Genomic DNA, 22,202 nt, shown 5'->3' on the forward strand with positions numbered 1-22,202 from the left:
AGCTGAGCAGGGAACCCGCTGCAGGGCTCGATCCCAGCACCCTGGGATCATCACCTGAGCATAAGGCAGATACTTAATGACTGAGCCACCCAGGCACCCCAAGTCCGGTCTGTTTTGAGTTAATTTCTGTATATGGTATGAGGTAGGAGTCTGTCCTTCTTTTGCAGGTGGAAATCCATTTGTCCCAGCACCATTTGTTGAAAAGACTATTTTTTTCCTCATTAAATTGTGTTCTCACTCTTGTTAAAAATCAATTGGTTTTGGGACGCCTGGGTGGCTCAGTTGGTTGGACGACTGCCTTCGGCTCAGGTCATGATCCCGGAGTCCTGGGATCCAGTCCCACATCAGGCTCCCAGCTCCATGGGGAGTCTGCTTCACTCTCTGACCTTCTCCTCACTCATGCTCTCTCTCACTGTCTCTCTCTCAAATAAATAAATAAAATCTTAAAAAAAAAAATCAATTGGTCTTAAGTGTGACGGTTTATATCCGGACTCTCTTTTTATTCCATTAATCAATATGTCTGTTCTTATACCCATACATACTACACTGCCTTGATCACTGTAGCTGTGCAGTAAGTTTTGAAATCAGGAAGCGTGAGTCCTCCATCTTGTTCTGAGTGCACTTGAACTTTTGGTATCAAACACGGTGAGAGCTGTGAATGAACAGAAGAGCATGGGGATTGGGGCCCATCCTCAAGGCTTCGTGTCAGGAACACAGGCTCCAAGTTCGACACCTGCCTTGGAGAGATGGATTCCCGCCCTCTCAGCCTACGGCTCCTCATGACAAATCAACGGAAACATTCTGCGGAGAACAATGATCCCCTTGGGTTATTTTAAACATCACTTTATGTCTTCCCTACCTGCTCTTCTCCCTAATTGCTCTTACTGAAACAGTGTCATTCACAACTGGATTATTTAATGAACTAAGAGGGAGCCCAGGGGGTGAATGAGGGAGGGGGCTTTTGGAGGACTTGGGGGGCCTGAGGGCCTGGAACGAGGCCAGCCCTGAGGTTTTCACTTGCTCAAGAAAGGTTACTGCGTTTCCTTAGCGAACAGGAAATCACTAAACTCAGATTATACTGTCCACCTCAAAAGAACATTGCAAGTGTGTGATGACCCAGAGGATTCTTGAAACCAGACTGTTGGGAATTGAAATAACAGTGCAGCAGCACCCCTAAACTCCCCAAACTTAAACCTTGTCTTCACCCCGGATGGCTGGCCCTGGGCTGCCTAAGGTTCTAAGCTGAAGCTGAGAAAGCTCAGGAAACAAGGTCCTTTGTGGAGAAGAGAATTCTATTGTTCTAAAGCCAGTGGTCAGGGGGTGTGGATTCCAGAGAATGTTTTGGTATGGGGTTTTTCCCTTTGTTAACTTTCTCTTCTCTTCCTGGGGGGTGGGGAGTAGGGCCCTCTCCGCAGCGACTTAAAAATAGTTAAACCCATTATCCTGTCAAAAAAGAAAGAAGGAAAGAAAGATAGTGCTCAGAGGACTGGGGCCTTCAGTCCCAGAAAGAGTGTGGAACTCGAAGATAGAAGGCGCCTCGGCATCTTTTGCTTTTTCGTTTACATCTTTGGCTTTTTCGTTTACATCTCCGGAGAGCAGCCCGGGTCTGGAACCTGTACAGCTCAAGCTGTGACAGACGTCAGCAGAGGTGCGACCACTTCCTTCTTCCTGAGCTTCACCTCCTTTCTTTCCAGAAAGGGGAAATGATACAAGGCTACGTCGCAGGCCACAGCCCCCAAGCTCCCACTAGTCTCTCCCCCTTCTCAGCTGGGGAACCTGCCCCCGTTAACCTGTCCCCAGGGCAAGACCTAGTTGGGCTCCTTGACGTCCAAGGAAGCCTTCAGAGTCAGGCCGTGCAGGCCCTCTAGGTAGGAGACCTGACTCTCCGCCATTGGTACTGATTCTGGGTGACCTGGGGCAGGTCACTGCTCCCCTCTGGGCTTCATGACGCCCTTCCATTGAACAGGAGCAAGAATACAGTCCTGGCTTCCCCCTTTCCGCGTTTGGTGGTAGCGAGGCGTGGAGAGGGGGCATAGACCATGGGGAAGACTGGCCGTGTCCCATCGCCTCCGATTTCCCGCTGCTCGGAGGAGGGGACCGCACCGCCCTAGGGTGCCGGGAACCTTGGGCGAGCTCGGTTGCCGGGCACAGGAGCTGGGTGAGCGTGCCCACCCACTTCCCGCGAGCTCGGGCCCCGCCCACGGGGAGGAGCCGAGGGGCGGCGCGGAGGCTGGCGGCCGGGCTCAGCCCGCTTCTGTCGCCGCACGGGCAGCTGCGGCTCGGGGACAGACTGACAGAGCTAGGGCCGGAGCCGCTCGGGGCCCGGCTAGGGAGAGCGGGTGAGTTCCTCCGCGGCGCCGCCCCTCCCTGGCTGGACCCGGTGGGGATGAGGATCGCGGCGGGGAGGTGGTCCCAGCCGCCGAAGGTCTGACTGGGGGTGTGTGGGGCGCGTGCGTGGGCCAAGGGCCGGCGGCTGGAGGGAATTGGGGGAGGGGGCACTGGAACGGCGGGTGCTGGGAGCTCAGGCCGGGGAGTCGGGCTGGAGTGGGGGCGTCCTCCGGGTCTGGCGCGCCGACAACGAGGCCGGGGTAGGGGGCGCATCGGCAGGCTGTTGGCTGGGGCTGCCGTGGCCCGATCTTGGGACAGCCTGTGGGATTTCGGCTGCTTCTGCCCAGGGGCGCAATGCCGGGAAGCGGGAGCCACAACCAAACATCAAACAGCCCGGGTACCCAGCCTCAGGGCCCGGCATGGGGGCGCCGCCCCCTCTCGTGGTGGCGCCAGGTCCCCGCAGAGAGCGCTCCTGCCCGGGCGGGAAAGGTCCCCAGGCAGGCGTCCCCGCGTGCGGACCCACCCCACCGCCAGCTCCAGCTGACAGCGCCTGCTGGACCCGGGAGACCCCGCGCGCTTCTTCCCGGCGAGAGGTGCACCCGGCCTCTCCAAAGGGCAGCGGTGCGCGGGCCGCTGGGTCCCCCGCGCCAGGAGCGCGCCTCTCCTCCCGAGTCCCGCGCCCCGACTCCTGCCAGAGGAGCGCCCCCGAGCGCCGGGGATGGGCAGAACCCGTGCAGCGCGCCCTGGGGAGGTCGCGCAGAGGGGTCTCCCCAAGGTCATACGGAGAGCCCAGGCTGAGCTGGCCAGACAGCCCCGAGTGGAGAGCAGGGAGGGGAAGGCGCCCGCTACCCGCCTCCTTCCCTGATGCAGACTCCTTTCCCTCCCTCCTCCTCCTCCCCCAGTCCGGACCCGGCTTCGCGGGAGCTGCTGCTGATGCAGCTCCCAGCCCCGAGCGGATGATTGAGCCTAGGCGAGCTTTGAATCCGGTGCTCCCGGGAGGGCCGCGCGCAAAGCCTGGGACCCGGTGCTCGGGGCACCTCGGGAGCGGGGTGAGAGGTGGCTGCATAAGCGCTTCTCAGAACCGAAAGCCGAGCTGCTTGCGCGCGCATGTGATTGGATTCCACATAATGGGCCCCTGTTCTCGCTGTCAGAAGCGCCCACCAGCTCCCCGCGGCTCCGGGCACCAGGTGCCGCCTCTGAATCGCCCTCTGTGGAGGACCCAGGGCCCTGAGGTACCAGGCGCCCTTTCCTGCAGGGCTCTTTCGGGAAGGGGCCTGCCGTTAGCTGCCTGAGCCCGCGTGGTACTTTGCTGTGTGCCCTGCCGTTTGCTGCGGCGGGAGAGACACGGGGGGAAAACCCTCCATCTGGGAGGCCTTCCCTTAGGCTGGTGATAAAGCCTCTTAGTTCAGCCAGTGACAAGCCCTTCGCTGGAGGGGAAGGCACTTCAACACTGGGAAACCTCAGCGGCCTCTAGGAAATGGGGCTAATAATCAGGCGGTGGGCAGGGGTGGTGAGGGGCCCCATGTGAAGTGTTGGCGCAAGGGCCAGGAGGATGGCTCCTAGGTTGATATTGGTGCCTTTCATAATGGTTTTAGTGGGGGCATGTCCCTTTCTTTGAGCAGGAGCAGAAGCCAAGTCCTGGTGGCTGGTTCTGCAGGGGCGGAGGAAGTTTCCATGTCTTCCCTCAGCCCTGGTCATAAAGCTCCAGCCTGCAGGCAGCTTGTGGGCCCTGGTGAGTCCTTTCAGCTCCTGGCCTGCTCACAGGGCAGTCCCACATACATCCTACCCCCGCCCCACCCCTTCTCTCCCAACCTGCCACCAGGATGTTGGAGGCAAGATGTCACTCAGGCCACTCCGGACATTCAACTTTGCGCCTTCCCGTCGGTTGGCATCTACACCACTGCAGTGTCCCTTGCCCTGAAACTTTTCTGACCCCTCTCCTGGCCCAGCTTCTGGAGAGCCTCCTCCAGAAAGACCAGCGGCTCCTTCCTACCCTCCCTCAGTCCCTTGCACTGGCACGTTCACCTGCGTGTTCTCTGGGTAGTGTGTGTCGGGGCTCCTTGCATCCTGGTGCTCTCTGGACCTCCCCTGCACGCACGGAAGGACATGCAGCCAAGGCCAATGTCTGGTCTCGGTGCTGGAGTGAAGGTTACATTCTGATCCAGCCGCTAAGTCTGTTTGTGAGCCTGAGGGACATGGGGGAAGAGGTTGCTGACACAGGAAGGCGGGATTTCTCCTGAGGCAAGAAACTTGCTGCAGGGCCCCTTTGGACACTTTGGAAACTAGGGCCTCAGGTTCTTCTCAAAACCAGTTCCAACCCCAGAGTGACCTTTCTAAGGCCAGCAGAGGTTGCAGCTATAGCCTGGTTTTGCAGATAGCCAGAGGCACGCTCCTGGATTCATGCGCTGGTTTTGGATCCTTAGGAACCCCCCCCCCAACCTTGCCCCCTCCCCGCAAGTAGCTGCCCCAGCCTGAACCCTGCCTGCCCCCAGGACTTGAACTATTTGGTGTGTAGTGGGTCCCACAGGGTGTTTTTCCAGCAGAGCCCTCTTCCCCTGAGAACATCTTAGAGACCTGCCTCCTACGGAAAACTACAAAGTTGGAAGAGTGAGGACACCAGACAGGTCTAGTTCAAATGATAGCTCTGTGATGCTAGGTAAATTATTTATTCTCTCCGAGTCCTGCTTTTTCTCATCTGTAAAATGGGAGCAATAGTAATGTCGGCTTCATGGGGTTGTGAGAATTCTGTGTGACTGTAACGCAGAGAAGGTGCTTACTACAGCACCCGGCGTGGGCAGGAATGCAGGAAATGATAATCGTCACCAGCACCACTATTTCCTCCTTTGCGCGGGGCTGTCCGAGCTCCCCTCCCCCCCCCGTCTCTAGTCTGGGGGAATCAGACCTCTTCTGCCTCTCCGTCTCAGGACTGGATGGAGCCTCTCAGTCCGGGAGGCCTGATTCCTGGGAACTGGAGTCCAGCATGGGCCTGTCCCCAGGAAGTCTGGGAGTTAGCCTCTCTCATCAGGCAGTCGTTTTTCAGGATTCATGGATTCATCCAATAGATGTTTACCCGACTCTAGACCTTGTGCTTAGGACACGATTTCATGATGAATCAATCAGCTCTCAGGGCCCCCTCTGCGAGGGAGAGCCCGGCTTGGAGACCGAGAGCGAGGACAGTGTGGGAAAATAGCTTCATGGATGAGAAGAGGAGTGGAAAGCAGAGCGGCGGATGGACAGGTAGCCGGGGCAGGCAAACCCAAGTTTCCCTCCTGCATTGCCACCTTGCTGCTGAAGGGTGATGGGTGGATGCTCAGCTCAGGGCCTTTTAGATATTAATCAGAGCTTTGCACACGTTAGCTGCTGTTATTACTAGTCTATGATAACCAATAGCAGGTGGGCAAACTTTGCTGGGGGAGCACAGTTGAGGCTTTTGAGACAATTTTCCAGGTGGCGGGCACAAGAGGGGCAGGGAGGCTGAGCAGAGAGACCAGCTTGCACAAATGCACAGGGGCTCAAAAGTGCATGGTGTCTCTGAGAGCAGTGGGCAGGAGTGGCAGCTGGAGTGCCGTAGCCATAGGGCGCGATGGAGGCAGTGGCGGCAGGCGAGGCCAGGGAGGTGGGCAGAGGCCATTCTGCCAAGGGGTCCCAAATGATTAAACGCTCACTGATCCGAAGCAGGCAACCTACGGCTCATGGAGGGTTGTCTGACTGCACGCCCGGGGAAGTCTAGGATTAACTTCTGCATGGGAGGGAGGGCTGGCCTGGGCTCCTCTGCTGATATGGTAACTGGCCCTTCCTCCTACTGGGAAGGCTGGAGAGCCCCTTGTTCTTCCCCAGATAACTTTTACTACTTCTGCACCCGTTTCTCTCTTCCTGGGACTCAGTTTCTTATCTGAAGGAAGGGGACGTGGGTGGAGGATGTGTCATGATTTGACTCCTTATTGATTATAATACTGAACCAGGTACTTTCCTGGATGCTGGTCACTGTCCAAGGTCTTTGCTTGCATTGCCATGGCATCCTCATAGTGACTTACTGAAGTGGATGCATTTATCCCTGTTGCGCAGAAGGGGCCACAGAGACACCGAGGGTGAGGCGATTTGCTAAAGGACATGCAGCTCAGAAGTGGCAGGAATTCATGTGTGGGGGTCTCCAAAGCTGCTGTGTGCTGTCTGGTACCACTTTCCTCATGTTCCTTTTAAATATCTACAGCTGACCACAGAACGTCTGGCTTCTTTCGCTGTGTACTGTCGGATGCCAGACAGTAGGGACTTGAAGATGGGTCACGGTGGGGTGTGCTCTAGGTACCTGTACAGTGCCCCATTCTCTCACTGCTCTGATTTTTGGGGAGGCCCTGTGTGCAGGCACTTGGCAAAGGGGAGGAGGTGTTCCTGCGTGTCTCAGAGCGTGTTCCTCGGCCCCCAGGACTTCCCAGTGTGCAACTTGATTGATGTGGCAGGTGGTGCTTGAGTTCCACCATGACCCCCAGGAAGGAATGAGCCTTTTGGGATGGCTAGTCAGAGCATCACATGATCCTACCTGTTTTTAGAAGGAAAAGGCTCAAATTTCCTTTTCTGTAGGAGGCAGACTTCAGGTTCAAACCTTAGTTCTGCCTTCCACTGTCTTTGGGTCCTTGGGCGATTGATTTCTTCATTTTCTTGAGCCTCAATTTCTTTATCTGCAAACACAGATCATATATGCCTCACATATATATAGCATCCAGCGTTGTCATAAGGATTTGTAACCATACAAACACTATCTGGCTCCCTTGTTGTAGATGACATTGGTGTAATATATACAACACTGACCTCCATGGTACTTACCGTAATTGTGATGACCTGATTATTTTAGTCTATCTCATCCACTAGACCAGTGGTTCTCACCTGGGAGCAGTTTGATCCCCAGGAATCCTTTGGGAATGTCTGGAGACATTTTTGGTCGCCACACCTGGGGAGGTGCCGAAGGGGAGGCTGCTGTTGGCATCCAGTGCGTACAGGCCTGGCAGGGATGCTGCTCAATTTCTTATATTGCACCGGATGGCCCCTCGCCACAGAGAACTACACGATCCCAAATGTCAGTAGTGCCAAGGCTGAGAAAATTTGCCCAGGACTATGAGCCCCATAAGGTCAGTGACTGTGTCTAATTCATTCAGCTCTGTGTCCCCAGTTGCCCAGCATGAAGCCGGGCACACGGGAGACAATTGATATGCATTAAAGGGATGAATGAGGACTTGGAAGGCCTCATGTCCCCTGGAGTCCCAGAGGTTTGGCTTGTAGGACATTTTGAATGGGCAGAAGAGATTCAGATGAACCTGAATGATAAATGGCCAATTGGTCATTCAGGCCAAAGAAATCCCGACCAAGCTCTTTTCCTTCCCAGGCAGGTGCTGGGGTCCCAAAGGATCATTGCTGCAGTCGCCAGTACATTCTGGTCATGTGGATAGAGGACCCACCTTTATCTGGACAAGCAGGCTGGGGCCGGGGAACGTAGGTGCTGACAAGAAACGCCCTGTCCGCTAGGCCCTTGGGATTTACCAAGCTGGGGCACAGCTGCTGTTGCCTTCCTGTTTTTCCCTTTCTGGTGGAATGAAGGAAACCCACTGAATGGCTGTTTTCCCACTGACATTTACAGCAATGTGATAGGCCTTGGATTAATGAGGTCAAGCTCCAGTGTGAAATCTGCCCGATAACTTGAAGCCTGGCCAACAGGAAGATGTGGCTTGTTTTCTTTGGGCCATTTGATGTCTTTGGATGGCTTTGGCCAGGGAAGCAGGGGGTCACAACTCTGTACAAAAGAAGGGAATGTTTTATGCCCCAGAATCATAGAGGCTGGAGTTGTTGTCTCTTTTTCACTTTGCTGGGAAGCTTTATTTTAACGGGGACTCAGAAATAAGTACCTCGATTAGGCAGAGGTTCACCGTAGGCCCCAGCTGGCTGCCGAGCATGAATCTGGGCTAGGAAAGCCTGTTTTTCGGGGGCTCTCTGGGAGTTTGAAGGAAAAGACCAGCCCCAAAGAGTGCTTGGACAGTCTAGAGGAGCACATTAGTTAGAACTGATGCGGATAAGGGAAGGGCTCTTGGACACACACCTCATGCTTGCTCACGAATCATCTTGGGGTTTCTGTAAAATGCGGAATCTCCTTCAGTAGGTCTGTGTCTTGTGAGTCCGTATTTCTAACAGGCTCCCAAGGGGGAGCCTTTCCGCCGGCTTGGAAACTGCACTTTGAGTATCAAGGGTCTGGGGAACCCCACGTCTACAGGTGAGGGGTCCTTGGTATAAGCCACACGAACACAAAAGGCCCAGCCATCAGCTCTGCCAGCAGGCTTCCCTTCTGTGTGCCCAGGTCTGGGACTCAACATGGAAGTGAGGCTGCTTGTTTCCAAGGGCAGGAGCAGGTATGCAGGACGGCTAGTGCTCCCAGCACTGTGTGTCCAGGGACACGCTGTTCCTCAGTCACCAGATCACCTGGGGCTTGTTAAACATACAGATTCCTGGGCCCTCGCCCAACCCCGCTGTGGCAGAACCCACCAGGCCCTGGGAATCTGTATTTTTAAAAAGTGGGCCAGGTACTTCTGATTCACTGCCAGGCTGGCGGAGGGGAAGCCAGCAGGAAGCAGTGGTGGTGGCTCGTGCGAGTGCATTGCTCAGCAGGCTCGGCATGGAAGGTTGTAGAGCTGTGCACTGCTTTGTGGCACCTGGCGGAGGGAGGGACTGAAACCTAGCCTGCTCCACTTGCCAAGCTCTGCATCCTGCCGGCTTGCATCTGTCTGGAAGGAAAGGCACCTTTTTCTTAATAGCAATAATAATCATCAACATTTGGTACTGATTATGAGCCAAGTACTGTTTATTGAACCCTTTTAGTCTTCCTGGAAAAGCCAAGAGGTGGATTTACGGCTACTCTGATTTTACCATTAAGAAAAGTGAGGCCGGGGTGCCTGGGTGGCTCAGTAGGTTAAAGCCCCTGCCTTCAGCTCAGATCATGATCCCAGGTTCCTGAGATTGAGCCCCGCACCGGGCTCTCTGCTCGACAGGGAGCCTGCTTCCTCCTCTCTCTGCCTGCTTCTCTGCCTACTTGTGATCTTTGTCTGTCAAAGAAATAAATAAAATCTTTAAAAAAAAAAAAAAAGAAAAGAAAAGTGAGGCACAGAGAGGTTTAGTGACTTGCCCCAGGCCACACAGCCAATTAAGCGTCGGAATCAGATTTGAATACAGGACATCTGGCTTCAATGTCCTTGCGCTTAAATCATTACACTCTCTGGCTTTCCTTTGGACAAAAATGCTGTTGTGTTTTGTGGGACTGTCCCGACTCCGAGGGAATGCCTTTTCCGATTTCTTTCCCAGATTGGGGAAAGGCTCTCAGTGACCTTGGCTGTTCCTGGAGTCAGACCTGGGTTTGGTCCCCACCTCTAGCACTTGCTGTAATCTTGAGCAAGTTACTTGTTCACCTCACTGAGCCTCAATCTCCTACGTGTAGAGTAAGAATAATCATAGCACGAGATCATGTGGCAAATCATCTAGCTCCGCACACAGGATACACTCGATAATATCAGTGATACTTATTATGTTAGTATCAGTAAAGACTGCCCTGGGGGAGCCCAGCTGGCTTCAGAGCAGAGGGGATAAGTGTGCAGAGCCCCGTGTCATTTATGTCTCTGGAGGCTGAGCTGGGTTTGCTTTGCTCGCCCAGGTCACTTACTTATGTGTATGACTTACCTAAACATCCCTCACCTTTGTTTCTTGGCCCTGGTTGGAGGCCCCATGTTCATGCCAGCACGGTGAGTTCTCAGAATTTCTTGGCTTCCAGACTGACTCAGAGTGTCAGTCAGAACTGGTCTCATTTCCTCTCCTCCCAGAACAAGAAAAAGGCAAGCAGGCTCACACTTCTTTACTTCAGGGCTCTTGGCCCTTCACCGTGACTGGTCCAGTGTCTGGGCTCCTTTCTGGAACTCTGTAGACATCACTGGCTCCCCTGTGAGCTGGACAGTGAGCCAATGTTGCTTTATAGAGCTTGCCTACTGCCTTATAAAGAAATAGGGAAGATTTTCCCCCAAATTTCATTAGTATTCTTTTTTCACACATCAAGCCAAGCTTTTGTTTTCTTATTGCTGTATTTCATGCTTTTTTAATTATAAAAAGAATACAAAATCATTATCAGCCTCCAATAGTCCAGAAGTGTGGAAAACAGAAAGGAAAATGCCCCCAACCATCATCCCCAGCTCCTCATTTCTTCTATCCAGAAGGAATCCTTGGATTAAAAAAAAAAAAAAATCTTTCCATAAATTTCTTATATACATACAAACCCATATTCATTTACGTGTCTATCCTTTTTTCTCTTTAACACTCTTGTGAACCTTCCTTTCTCTGCTGATTTAATCAAAGCCCACATCAATACATAGTGATACAGAGCTCAGTCTTCAGGGTATTGTGGCAATAAACACGTGTCATAATGTATTTTCTAGTTCCTCATGACAATTAAGATTGTTTCTAGTTTTTCCTACTACAGCTATGGTGCTACAGTATCCCTCTGGCCCGAAGTATCTCTTTGTCCACTGGCACGGGGTTATCCCTGTGGAAATTTCCCTGTGGTTTTTTTTTTTTTTTTAAGATTTTATTTATTTATTTGACAGAGATCGCAAGTAGGCAGAGAGACAGGCAGAGAGAGGAGGGGAAGTAGGCTCCCTGCAGAACAGAGATTCCGATGTGGGGCTCTATCCCAGGACTCTGGGATCATGACCTGAGCTGAAGGCAGAGGCTTTAACACACTGAGCCACCCAGGCGCCCCTTCCCTGTGGTTTGAACTACAATGGGCATTGTCAGATTGTTCTCCCAAGAGTCCAGGCCACTTTCTATTCCCTCAACAGTGTGTGCGAATGCCTCTTTCCCCACCCTCTTCTCCAACACCACTTGGTAGGCCACTTTGATTTTTTCCCGGTCTAATAGGAATAAACTGGAAAGAATGTTTCTGAGTCAGGTGCCACATAAATTCAGATTTTATAACCTTTTAGACGGTGCCTACATAAGGCTGGTTAAATATTCAAGAACTACATTTTACCTGGCCTTATGCGTGGAATTAGAGATATAAAATTAAATGAAGCCAGTTTCTGCCCTCAAGTTGATGTCTGTCTCCTGGAGGAAGCAGACACGTGGCAAAATCAAAACAAAACAAAACAGTGTGGTTCAGGTGTGCCAGACGAGTGCAGAAGCTAAGCTAACTCTTGACCGATGAACTCTATCTTCATGAATATCACAAATGAATTTGTAAAATACAGTATATGTTACATCCTGGGGGGAGAGGGAGTACTTGAAATCCTCAAGAGAAAATGACTTTGGTTTGAAGCAGAAAAATCCTGCAGCTGACCCCTAGTGGGGAGAGCAGAAGAGGTGGGCAGTTCGGAAGAGGAGGGTGGATAGGTGATTTTCAGAAAGTCCCTTTGGTGGTTTCTGGCTTTACTAATGGAACCCCATTAGTCCAAGAAAGGTGGCGCAGAAACCCAGCTGAGTTTGTAGCCATCTTTACCCATTATCCACACCAGGCAAATGGGCACGTCAGTCCAGAAACAGTGAGGGCAAAGGAGCAGAAAGCTGGATTTGCACACCCACAATGCTGGGGCTCACAGAGGCGGGCATTGCGTGGCAGGAATAGGTGGTCCCTGCAAGGGTTACGAGGAGGCGAGCTCCAGACGGTGCTCGCTGTAGGGCGGATGCATGGAATGGGTGATCAGTGAATGAGAGGACATCAACGATGTCTGTCTCGTAAAGGGGCCTCCTACTCTAAGAGAACCAACGAGAAAGGGGTATGATCACTTAATCTACCAGCCTGTGGGGAGCCACGCCTTAGCCGTACGTTTTCTTTGAGCCACTGTCCCGATGTCTGATCATTCTCTTGGGATGGCTTAAGAACAATAAACACAGGGAGCAGTTGACCAGATCTGAAACTGCACCTTGGGATGAAATAGACATCACTTGACAACACATCACCTAAGTGGGGGCACACAGAGCCCGTCGGGTAGCATGCAGAGTTGAAGAGAGAGAGACTGTGAAGCTCAGGGACAATTCTATGCCCCCCCCACCCCCGCCCCATGGAAGTCAAAGCAGGGGACTGGTCGGGCTCTCAATATGCCCCCACATCCCCCATCAGCCAGATCTATTCTGTCTGGTTTGATTATCCAGCGCTGCTTCCAAGCTGGGATCACGCCTTATGACCCAAGGATGGAATAATCTTGGAGAATTTTCAGTCTCTGGGTCTCCTGCCCTTCTGTCCACCGTCTCCCACAGAATACCTACTATGTGCTGGGGTGGCCGTGTGGCGGGATGTAAAGGCGGGATGATGTCCATCCCTTGCCTTTTGAGAGTATCTGGTCCAAGGGAGGGGGCAGATCCGAAACTAACACTCACTGCAAAGTCTAGAGTGCCATAGGAGAGATGTGGGCACATGCCTTGGAACCGGAGAGGAGGAGAAAGAAACCCATTTGGCAAAGGGCAGGTAAAGAACAACCCGGAGGGAAGAAAAGGAACATTATGACAATATGGTGTAAATGAGACAAGGCGAGCGTTGAGTACCTGTGCCTGGAAAGCTCTTAAGGGGTGATATCATCAACCCAGATGATGATACTCAGAGAATGAGGAATCTACCTTGGTAAAGGGAAGGAAGGGTATTGCCATCCCGTGGAACAGAGTGAATGAAGGGGGAGAGTGTGGTGTCATGGAAACTGTGTGGGCTTCGTGGCAGAGAAATCTAAGTTCGTGTCTCCCAATCCTGGTTTCTAATTGTGAGTTTGGGCATGTCAAGATGAGCCTTTATGTCCCAATCTACCGATTGGGGATAATCCGATCTGTTTTTAAAGGCTGATTGTGGGGATTAAAGTTAATCTGTGTGTAGTAGCTGGCACATAGCAGAGTCTCAGCATATGGGGGCTACCATGGCGGAGGTGTGAAACCAGCAGTCTGGTTCAGCGTAGCTGGAAAATGGAGGATTAGCGGGTTGGGGATGGGGAGGGAGGTTGCAATGGCCAGAGAGAAAGCTGAAACGTCAAGGCCAGATACTGGATGGGCTGGACTGTGAGGCTGAGGAATTTAGACCTGACTGTGGACACAATGGGGAGATATTCGAGGCTTCCTTACGAGGGAACTCCTATAGGATCAGACCCAGTTTTGGAACGTATGCTCTGCTAGCATTGGTGGGTTGGAAGGTGAAGAATGGAGGTGAGGGAACCACTTGGGCAAATGCTGCATTTCATGATCCTGTCTTGGCCACCGGTAACTCCCAAGCCCAGAAGAAGTTCTAGTAAGTCCTGTAGTCAGGTACTTTCTGCAGGGGCAGATTAGGGCAGTGAGTAAGAGCATGGGCTTTGGTGTCAAGGTCGATGTGGATGTTGTTTACTGGCTGTGTAAACTTGGCAATTACTTAACCTCACCGAGCTGTAGTTAACCCTTCTATAAAATGATGGTTAACAGTACCTTCCTCATGGGCTTGTGATGTTGAGTGAGATGGTGTAGATACAGCTCACAACTTAGTTTTAGAAGTCCAGCAGGTGCTCAACAAAAGTTGGTAAATAAAGTTTTTAAAATTACATATTTGACCGTGAAACCCTTTTCCCACGTAACACCAGTTAACCATCCCTGGAGTTACTGGTGCTCTGGAGAAAACATCCTGCTTTAGACTTTTCTGGAGAAATAGCAGCACTTTTTGCTCCAAGAAATAGTGAGGAGCATCACCAAGTTCTAACACAGTGGTTCTTGGATGTACCTTAGACCCAAATGGGGAGCTTTGAAAACTGTCAATGCCTTTCTAGACCCAGAGCCAACCAAACGAGAAGTGGGACGCACGCACCAGTATTTTTCCTAATTTTTATGATTTATTAAGGTAAAACCAATATAGGAAAGCACATAAGCCTTAAGCGAATGAATCTTTCACAAACTGAACATGCCCAGGTAGCCCATATCCAGCTCAAAAAAAACCCCAGAATATTACTAGTATTCGTGTCACCCGTTTTTTGTCCCTTTCCAGAAGCTCCTCCGCCCCCAAACCACGATCCTAACGAATTTTAGATGCATTTTGCCTGCTGTTGGATTTCACACACATGGAGTCATAGAGTATGCTTTGCTGTGTGTGTTTGGCTGACTTTGGTTAACGCTGTGAGCGCCCTCCATACTGACGAGTGAGTGATCGGGAATTGCTCATTGTCTTTCCTGTACAACGTTCCCTTGTGTGGCTGTACCACGGTTCTTTTCCAGACTGTTGGTGGTGGGCATTTTGGATCGTTTACACACCTCAGCGCAATGACAAACAGTGCTGTTAACATTCTTTTTTTTTTTTTTTTTAAGATTTTATTTATGTATTTGACAGAGAGAGAGAGAGAGATCACAAGTAGGCAGAGAGGCAGGCAGAGAGAGGAGGAAGCAGGCTCCCTGAAGAGCAGAGAGTCCGACATGGGGCTCAATCCCAGGACTCTGGGACCATGATCTGTGCCGAAGGCAGAGGCTTTAACCCACGGAGCCACCCAGGCGCCCCGCTGTTAACATTCTTCTAAATGCCTTTTGGTGAATGCATACAGACATTTTTGTTGCGTATATTTCTAGGAATGAAATCACTAGGTTAAAGCTACCGAAAAGTTTTTGAAAGTGGTTGTACCAGTTTATATTCCCAGCATATAAGAATTCTTGCCAATTATTATTTCCTGTCTTAAAAGGTTTTTTTTTGGCCCTTCTGGTGGAAATATAGTAGTTTTAGTCTATGATCTTAATCCATGTTCCTAGTGTCTCCAGGTGATTCCAACGCGTAGCCAAGTTTGTGAACCTCTTTCCTTTTTTTGTTTTCTAAGATTTTAATTTTTTGAGAGAGAGAGAGAGAGAGTATGAGCTGGGGGAGAGGCAGAAAGAGAAGCAGACTCCCCACTGAGCAAGGAGCCCGATTCGGGGCCAGATCCCAGGACCTTGGGATCACAACCTGAGCTGAAGACAGACGCCCAACAGACCGAGCCACCCACGCATCCCTGCGAACCGCTTTCCTAACAGGATTTGAAAAGGCAAAACAACCTTTAGTGGAAGTGGATAAAGAAGGGTTACAGTGGCCCGTGCCTCCCCATCGACTCCCTCCGATGTCTGTACCCAGAGTTTTGTGTCGACCTGATCTATGTCATCAGCCGGTGGAGGATGCTTTTGCTGTGGAAGGAGCATGTGGAGGTGCACCAGACCTGGCAGCCTGCCCCTCATTCCTGTGTGCCTGATGTGGGCCATGTGGAGCCATCAGGGATGATCTGGAAATGGGGAAGAGGCCATGGGGGGACTTCACTCTCTTCTTCCAATTTAAGACCTGAAAGAGAGGGGGAGAGGCCTCAAGGAGGGGCTGGTGGTCTATGCAGGTGTCCGGTGAAAGATCTGGTCTTTGGGACCAGAGTTTAAGATTTTGTGTTGTGTTTTACTCTTCAAAGCTTCCCCGATACCTGGAAGGTACGCTTGGAAGGTCCTCAAAATACCATCACTAGGGGCGCCTGGGTGGCTCAGTGGGTTGTGCCGCTGCCTTCGGCTCAGTTCATGATCTCAGGGTCCTGGGATCGAGTCCCGCATCGGGCTCTCTGCTCAGCAGGGAGCCTGCTTCTCTCTCTCTCTCTCTCTCTCTCTCTGCCTACTTGTGATCTCTGTCAAATAAATAAATAAAATCTTAAAAAAAAATTCTAAAAAAAGAAAAAAAAATACCGTCGCTGGAGTCAAGACGAGAGAGAACTTTCCCAGGGGGGAAAGCACAACTGGAGTGGACGCAGAGAAAAGTGTTGGTGGGGATTTAGCAGATCTGATAGCTTTGGTTCTTTCTTTCATAGTGTCTGCACTGTGGCCTGTGGATACTTTCTATTGGCGCATTTATTTTCCCTTACGCCCTCGAGCAAAGTCACAATAGCTGCTTTAAATCCTTATCTGTTAACTCCAACATCTGAGGGCGTCTTGGGGTAGATCTCTGTTGATTGCCTCTCCTCTTGAGTTCAGGTCACCTTTTCCTGCTTGTTTTTGACTTTTTTTCCTAGTGATTCTGGATTACATTCTGAACATTGTGAGTGAGACTAGAAAAGACCGTCGATTTTATTCTGTTCCTCAGAACAGTCATGATTTCCTTTGTTTTATCAGGCAGTTAACTTGACCAAACTCAAGCTCAAAACTCAATTTCCCGTGTGGGCAACAGCTCAGAATCTTTGTTCAGTTCCTTTGGACTGAGTTGAGCTGCTGGGAACCTATCCCGTAAATGCACCTTTCAGGGAAATTTGGGTGGAATTTATACTCAGAGTTTGGGGCTCCTGCTGTATGGCTATTTTCTGAGCCACCTCTCCTCACTTGCTGGGTGTAGTTACCAAATTCTGCCCTCTAATTGCTCAGACCGGAAGAGCGAAGCTGTAGCCACCATGCCCATTAACTGGGGCCTGTCCTTGGGGAAAAGCCCATAAAAATGTGGAAGTCGCCCTTTCTTTCTTTCAAGTGTTGACTCCCCTCTCTTTTCCATATGTTTGTAATTGAACAAACCTAGTGCCTTCTAATAGGTTGTGTGTGTGTGTTTGTGCGTGTGAGTGTGTGGGTGTGTTTTAGAATAGTTATATGTGAGAGGGTAGGTCCAATAAGAACCTCTCTCCCATTACTAAAAGCAGAAACTTTCTTTCTTCTTCTTTTTTTTTTTAAGATTTTATTTATTAATTTGACAGAGATCACAAATAGGCAGAGAGTCAGGCAGAGAGAGAGAGGAGGAAGCAGACTCCCCGCTAAGCAGGGAGCCCGATGCGGGGCTCAATCCCAGGACCCTGGGACCATGATCTGAGCTGAAGGCAGAGGCTTTAACCCATTGAGCCACCCAGGCACCCTAAAAGCAGAAACTTTCCAATCAATGGTTCATTAAGGGACCCCCAGAGCTCTGTTATTTTACTGCCCAACACAGAGTAGATGGCAATAAATATTTATTTGTTTATTGAATAAATGCATGAGGCTTTAAATTAAAAAACAAAATGGAAGTGAATTGGAGAGAAAATTGCCAGAAAAAAAAAAAAATCCCGAGACCAGCTACCCCCCTGGATGGCCCCAGGTATCACATAAGCAGGGTGTTCAATAATTTGCTGGAGACGATGTTGAGTGGAGGATGGCAGCAGTATTAGGGCCCCGGCTCGCTGAGGATAGACCACAGTGGCTCACAAAGTGAACCTGAGTGTTTAACACAAGGGGACAAAGTCAGCAGTGACAGTACATCACTTGCATGGGGTTGAGTCTGTGGCTTACGGAGAACTTAAACAGTGTTGAGCGGAAAGACAGCTGGTCAGAGGGGAGGCAGAGGTAAACCTGGAGTTCTGTGCCCTCCCGAGGAGCCGAGGGGAATGAATCAAAGTAAAGGAACTCTGGCTGGAGATCAAAGAGCAGAGGAAGCCATGTCGAGGCTGTCCCCACTGCAGCTGGCTCCTCTCCGCATGGTGACCTGCGAGGTCACGGACCCAGTATGGAGAGACTTCAAAGACTACATAATGCGCGGAAACGGCTTTTACCGAAACGCACAGTGTCTGGAGACTTCCTGACTTATCCTACTGAATTTCATCTCTCAGGGAGAGTAGAGGAGAGAGGACAGTTGCTGGGATGCGTTTGGCTCAGGAGCCGCTGGGTGAAGTAAAAATGAGAAAAATGTGAAAAAACAGAAAAATGCCTACTCAGAAAGGGAACGTTGAGCCCACAGGGGTTTGGAAGGCAGGTTTTATGAAATTTAAGGGTGAGATTACAGTTGACCCTTGAACAACACGGGTTTGAACGGCATGGGTCTGTGTAACTATGGATTTTTTTTTTTCCATATGGTACAGCCCTATAAATGTATTTTCTCTTATGACTTGCTTACTAACATGTTTTCTCCAGCTTACTTTATTGCGAGGATACAGGATATAATATAACATCCAGAAGATGTGTTTATATTATGTTATATTAGCAGTAACACTTCTGGTCAGCAGTGGGCAATTACTAGTTAAGTTTCTGGAGAGTCAGAAGGCATACATGGATTTTTGACAGTGTGGAGTTTGGCACCCCTACCCCCTGCCTTGCTCAAGGGCCAACTGTACATATATTTCCTGTCCCAGCCTCCAAAAGTAACGACAGCTCCAACAGTCAGGGAACTTATGGCTTTAATCAGTTATCCTCATTCTGCATAGATTTTGTTTTTCCATCTTCGTGGGCTCCTCTTCTTGCTACCAGTCAAGCTTCCGTGGGCCATCTTCCCTGTCTGACATTTTTTTCTCTTCTTTGCAAGTACAGAAGATATTAAAATACTAAACCATCATGGCACAGGCATAGTCTAATCAGAAGAGAAGCTAACTTCAACAACCAGACTACAGCCAGCTCCTTACCTCTGAATCGCCGTTTTCTGCTCTTTGAAATGGGGGCAACACCTCCATTGCAGAGTTGCAGAGTGGAGAGAGGGATCTTGTTAGGAAGCAGACCAAGATCTAGAGAAAGATCTGGACATGTGGGTGGTGTGCTGTGGACAGAAGCTGCCCTTGGTGCCTGGGTGGCTCAGTGGGTTAAAGCCTCTGCCTCCGGCTCAGGTCATGATCTCAGGGTCCTGGGATCAAGCCCCGTGTTGGGCTCTCTGCTCAGTGGGGAACCTGCTTCCCTTCCTCTCTCTCTGCCTGCCTCTCTGCCTACTTGTGATCTCTGTTTTTCTAATAAATAAATAAAATCTTTAAAAGGAAAAAAAAAAAAAGCTGCCCTTGGTACCCTGCATTCTTTCTCTGGATTAATTTCATCTATACATTGTATAGCTTTTCTGATTCTACCCCTTAGTTTCATTAAGTCTGTATTTTTTTTCTAAAGATTTTATTTATTTGTTTTAGAGATAGAGATAGAGAGGGAGAGAAAGAGAATGGGAGCAGGGGGAGGAGCAGAGGGAGAGGGACAAACAGACACGGAGCAGAGTCAGATGTAGGGTTCTATCCCAAAACCCCGAAGTCATGACTGGAGCCAAAACCAAGAGTTGGATACCTAACCTACTGAGCCACCCAGGTGCCCCACATTAGATCTGTTTTACTGTATACTGACTTCAGTAAGTGAAGTCTTGCATTCCGTGAGGAAGATCTTTTAAAGCAGATAAGGTTCTTTTAGGGTTTTTGCTAGTGTGTGTAGACTTTGGAATTGAGCGGACCTTGGTTCACGTCCCAGCTCCAATGCTTACTGGCTATGTGGCTCAATGGGTCTGCTCTTCCCTCCTCATTCTTTCTTCCTCCGGTGTGGGACATTCTCCTTCAAGTCCCGCACACTGCTTTTTACTGGCCTTGCTTTCTTGGAATATTCTCTAACCCTCAACGAGCGAACAATATCAAAAACTCTTTAAAATTCCCATCCCTGCTATTTCGAATTGGCCAACAACACCCCTGGCCCAAGAGGAAGAGAGAGCTTGCTAGTATTAGAAGTGGAGAGAGGGATCTTGTTAGGAAGCAGACCATGGTCCCCTTCCTCCTTTATGTTGGCAGTGGTGTGGGACCCACAATGCTTGGAACAGACGAGAAAGTGATTCCTGGCTGGTAGGAGTGCCTTTGTCCCTCCCCCTTCTAGAATGGACCCCATCCGGTTACCAGGAGAATGTGTATCTCCCCCTCTCCAGGGACGGTTAGCTGCGGGAGCTGCCATCCTTTGTTTAAGTGATGCAGTAATGGAATACAGTTCTTCCTTCTACCCCCTTGAAGTTATAGAATAGAGGGAGTTACTAGAGAAATTCCTGCTGGAGCCTCAGATAGTCTTGATTCTTGTATACCATGGAGGCCCAGGTGATTTTGTACTGGTGTTTGGATGATATATTGGGATCTTGGGGGCCCTTCCACTCAATCTGATAACTGTCTAGATGTTTGTTTTTAAGACTAGAGGATTTTGAACACTGGGACAAAGGCAAGGATTGAAATCCAAGGTTAGGCAAGCATGATGTAGAGCAGAGTGCCATGCTCAGTATGCATACAAGCCCCACTCCATTGCTCTCCCCAGGGGAGACATTGCTAATCAACCACACCACTCATTCCTCCTGTTGTCTCACACACACACACACACACACATGCGTGCACACACACACATGGTCCCAGAACCTCACAGTGCTCCCCTCACAGTGCTCCAGGTAGCCATCACCAACCCAAGAGTTGGTGCCACAGAGGAAAGCTTGCTTCAAGATGTCACGCACCAAGAGAGAGGCAGAGAACACGGAGGTCACTCTGGGCTTAGCCAGTGTGAATGGTCATCCCCTGTTTGGTAAATGCGTAACCCAGGAGGGCGTTTTGTGGCCACAGGTGGCCTCCTTTAGAAAATGATACTTCCAGCTGCAAAGGGAGTTTTTTCTCTCTCTGCAGAGAGAGGGGGTGGACCACACTCCCTCAAGCCTGGAGAAACAGTATGTGTAATTTGACTCTTGTTTCCCTGTGCTTAGCTGTTACATAAGCGTCTTCAGAAGGCTGGCTGTTGGGTGTAGCACCGTGACTGACTAATGTTCGTAGACCTCATGTCAGCTCTGTGTGTGCCCCATCCTCGGCACCTTCCCTCCGGCCCCTGCAGCCTCCCCCACACTTGACATTCTTATCGACAAGCGTGTGGGCCTCTCTGTGGGTTCAGGTTCACGGGGAGAAGCTCAGCATGAAAGACTGGTGTGTTCATGGGTTTTCCTTCACCTGCTTGAGCTATGGTTTCCTTTGAAGTTTTCTTGGAACTGAGCCCGAGAAAGATGTCTCACCATCACAGGCGAGAATGAATCCAAAACATCATGAACCACTATCTACTTGGAATGGTCCTTACAGGCTAGCTTGCTGGGTGGTTACCAGGTCCTAGGCTGCAAATATGCATGATGGGGTTCTTGTTCCTAATACGGGTGATCTGTCTACCAAGCCAGGACTGGGTCTCACTGGGCCAGTCCCAACCACCAGCCCTCCTGAGTGGCCTTGGAGTTCCTGGTAGTGGGAAGGCCAACATGGTGCCATGGCTGGGCTTTGCACAGTTGTCAGTGTTAGACAGTTTTTTCTCTTGCCAGGCTGATCCCACTTCTTTGTTTGCTTGTCCACAACCCAGCCCTGCCTTCTAGAGACTTGGAAAATAGCTCCTGGCTTTTGCGAAGGCCTGGTCCTATATGGTCAATATGGCCCAGCCAGTTCAGTCAGAGGTCCATGGGCTCTGATTATCCCCAATGCTGGACATGATTCTTTTCCCAAGAAAGTTCAAGTCATACTAATTACTTAATCCCTCCTTGTTCTTGCTGAACTTGTGGGTTTTGAATCCTAACACCCTCCGCTGTCTAGAACCCCCTCAAAGTCTTGCCAGACTGGTCATAGTAAATGGGCTTCGAGAGACAGGGATTATTCCGGGGGCCAAGTCCACAGCCACCACTCAGAGGTTTGAATGAAGGAGCACAGATGGGAGGGGCAGACTTGAGGAGCAGGCCCTTGGGGACCCGAGTCCCAAAACAGATTTAAAACCAGAATGCCTGTGGAGGGTGAGTGTGCTTGGAGTCTAGAAGGTACATCCCAACAGGGCTAGGATAGTGAGTCCATAAAATCCCTTGGGGATAGGCTTGAGGGTGACAAGGCTAATTTCTAACTCAGATATCTGGAGCACCAAAGGCCCCAGAAGTCTCTCTGCTCATGAGTAAAACATTTTTGTACTCAGGCAAGGGGGTTGATGCTATTCTCCAAAGCAGCGTGTTGTGGGAGGGTGGGGGCGTCACATCCTTGAGGAGAGAAAGTGGGTCCCAAGTGAGCTCCAAGGAGGAGGGAAAGCCAGTGCTGTTTGTTTTGTTTTCGTCTTGTCCTCGTGCTCAGCGGCACAGGAAGCACGAGGAGAAAGCACTCGCGGTCTTCCTCTAGGGCTGCCAATATTGTGTGGAAAAGAATAGCTGAAGAACAAGA

The 22,202-nt window shown here is 50.6% G+C and overlaps 1 protein-coding gene across 2 annotated transcripts in view; it reads left to right on the forward strand.

Moving 5' to 3' along the window:
• The first annotated feature begins 2,216 nt into the window (after positions 1-2,216).
• Positions 2,217-22,202, forward strand: part of PPP1R16B (protein phosphatase 1 regulatory subunit 16B) — a 91,655-nt gene continuing 71,669 nt past the window's right edge. For both annotated transcript variants that reach the window (XM_004746435.3, XM_004746437.3), the window contains exon 1: positions 2,217-2,339. The gene's annotated coding sequence lies outside the window, so the exon portion shown is untranslated. The remainder of the gene's footprint in view (positions 2,340-22,202) is intronic.

Source organism: Mustela putorius, unplaced genomic scaffold, assembly GCF_011764305.1.
Source record: "Mustela putorius furo isolate JIRA1106 unplaced genomic scaffold, ASM1176430v1.1 tig00000743_pilon_pilon_pilon, whole genome shotgun sequence".
Lineage (NCBI taxonomy): Eukaryota > Metazoa > Chordata > Mammalia > Carnivora > Mustelidae > Mustela > Mustela putorius.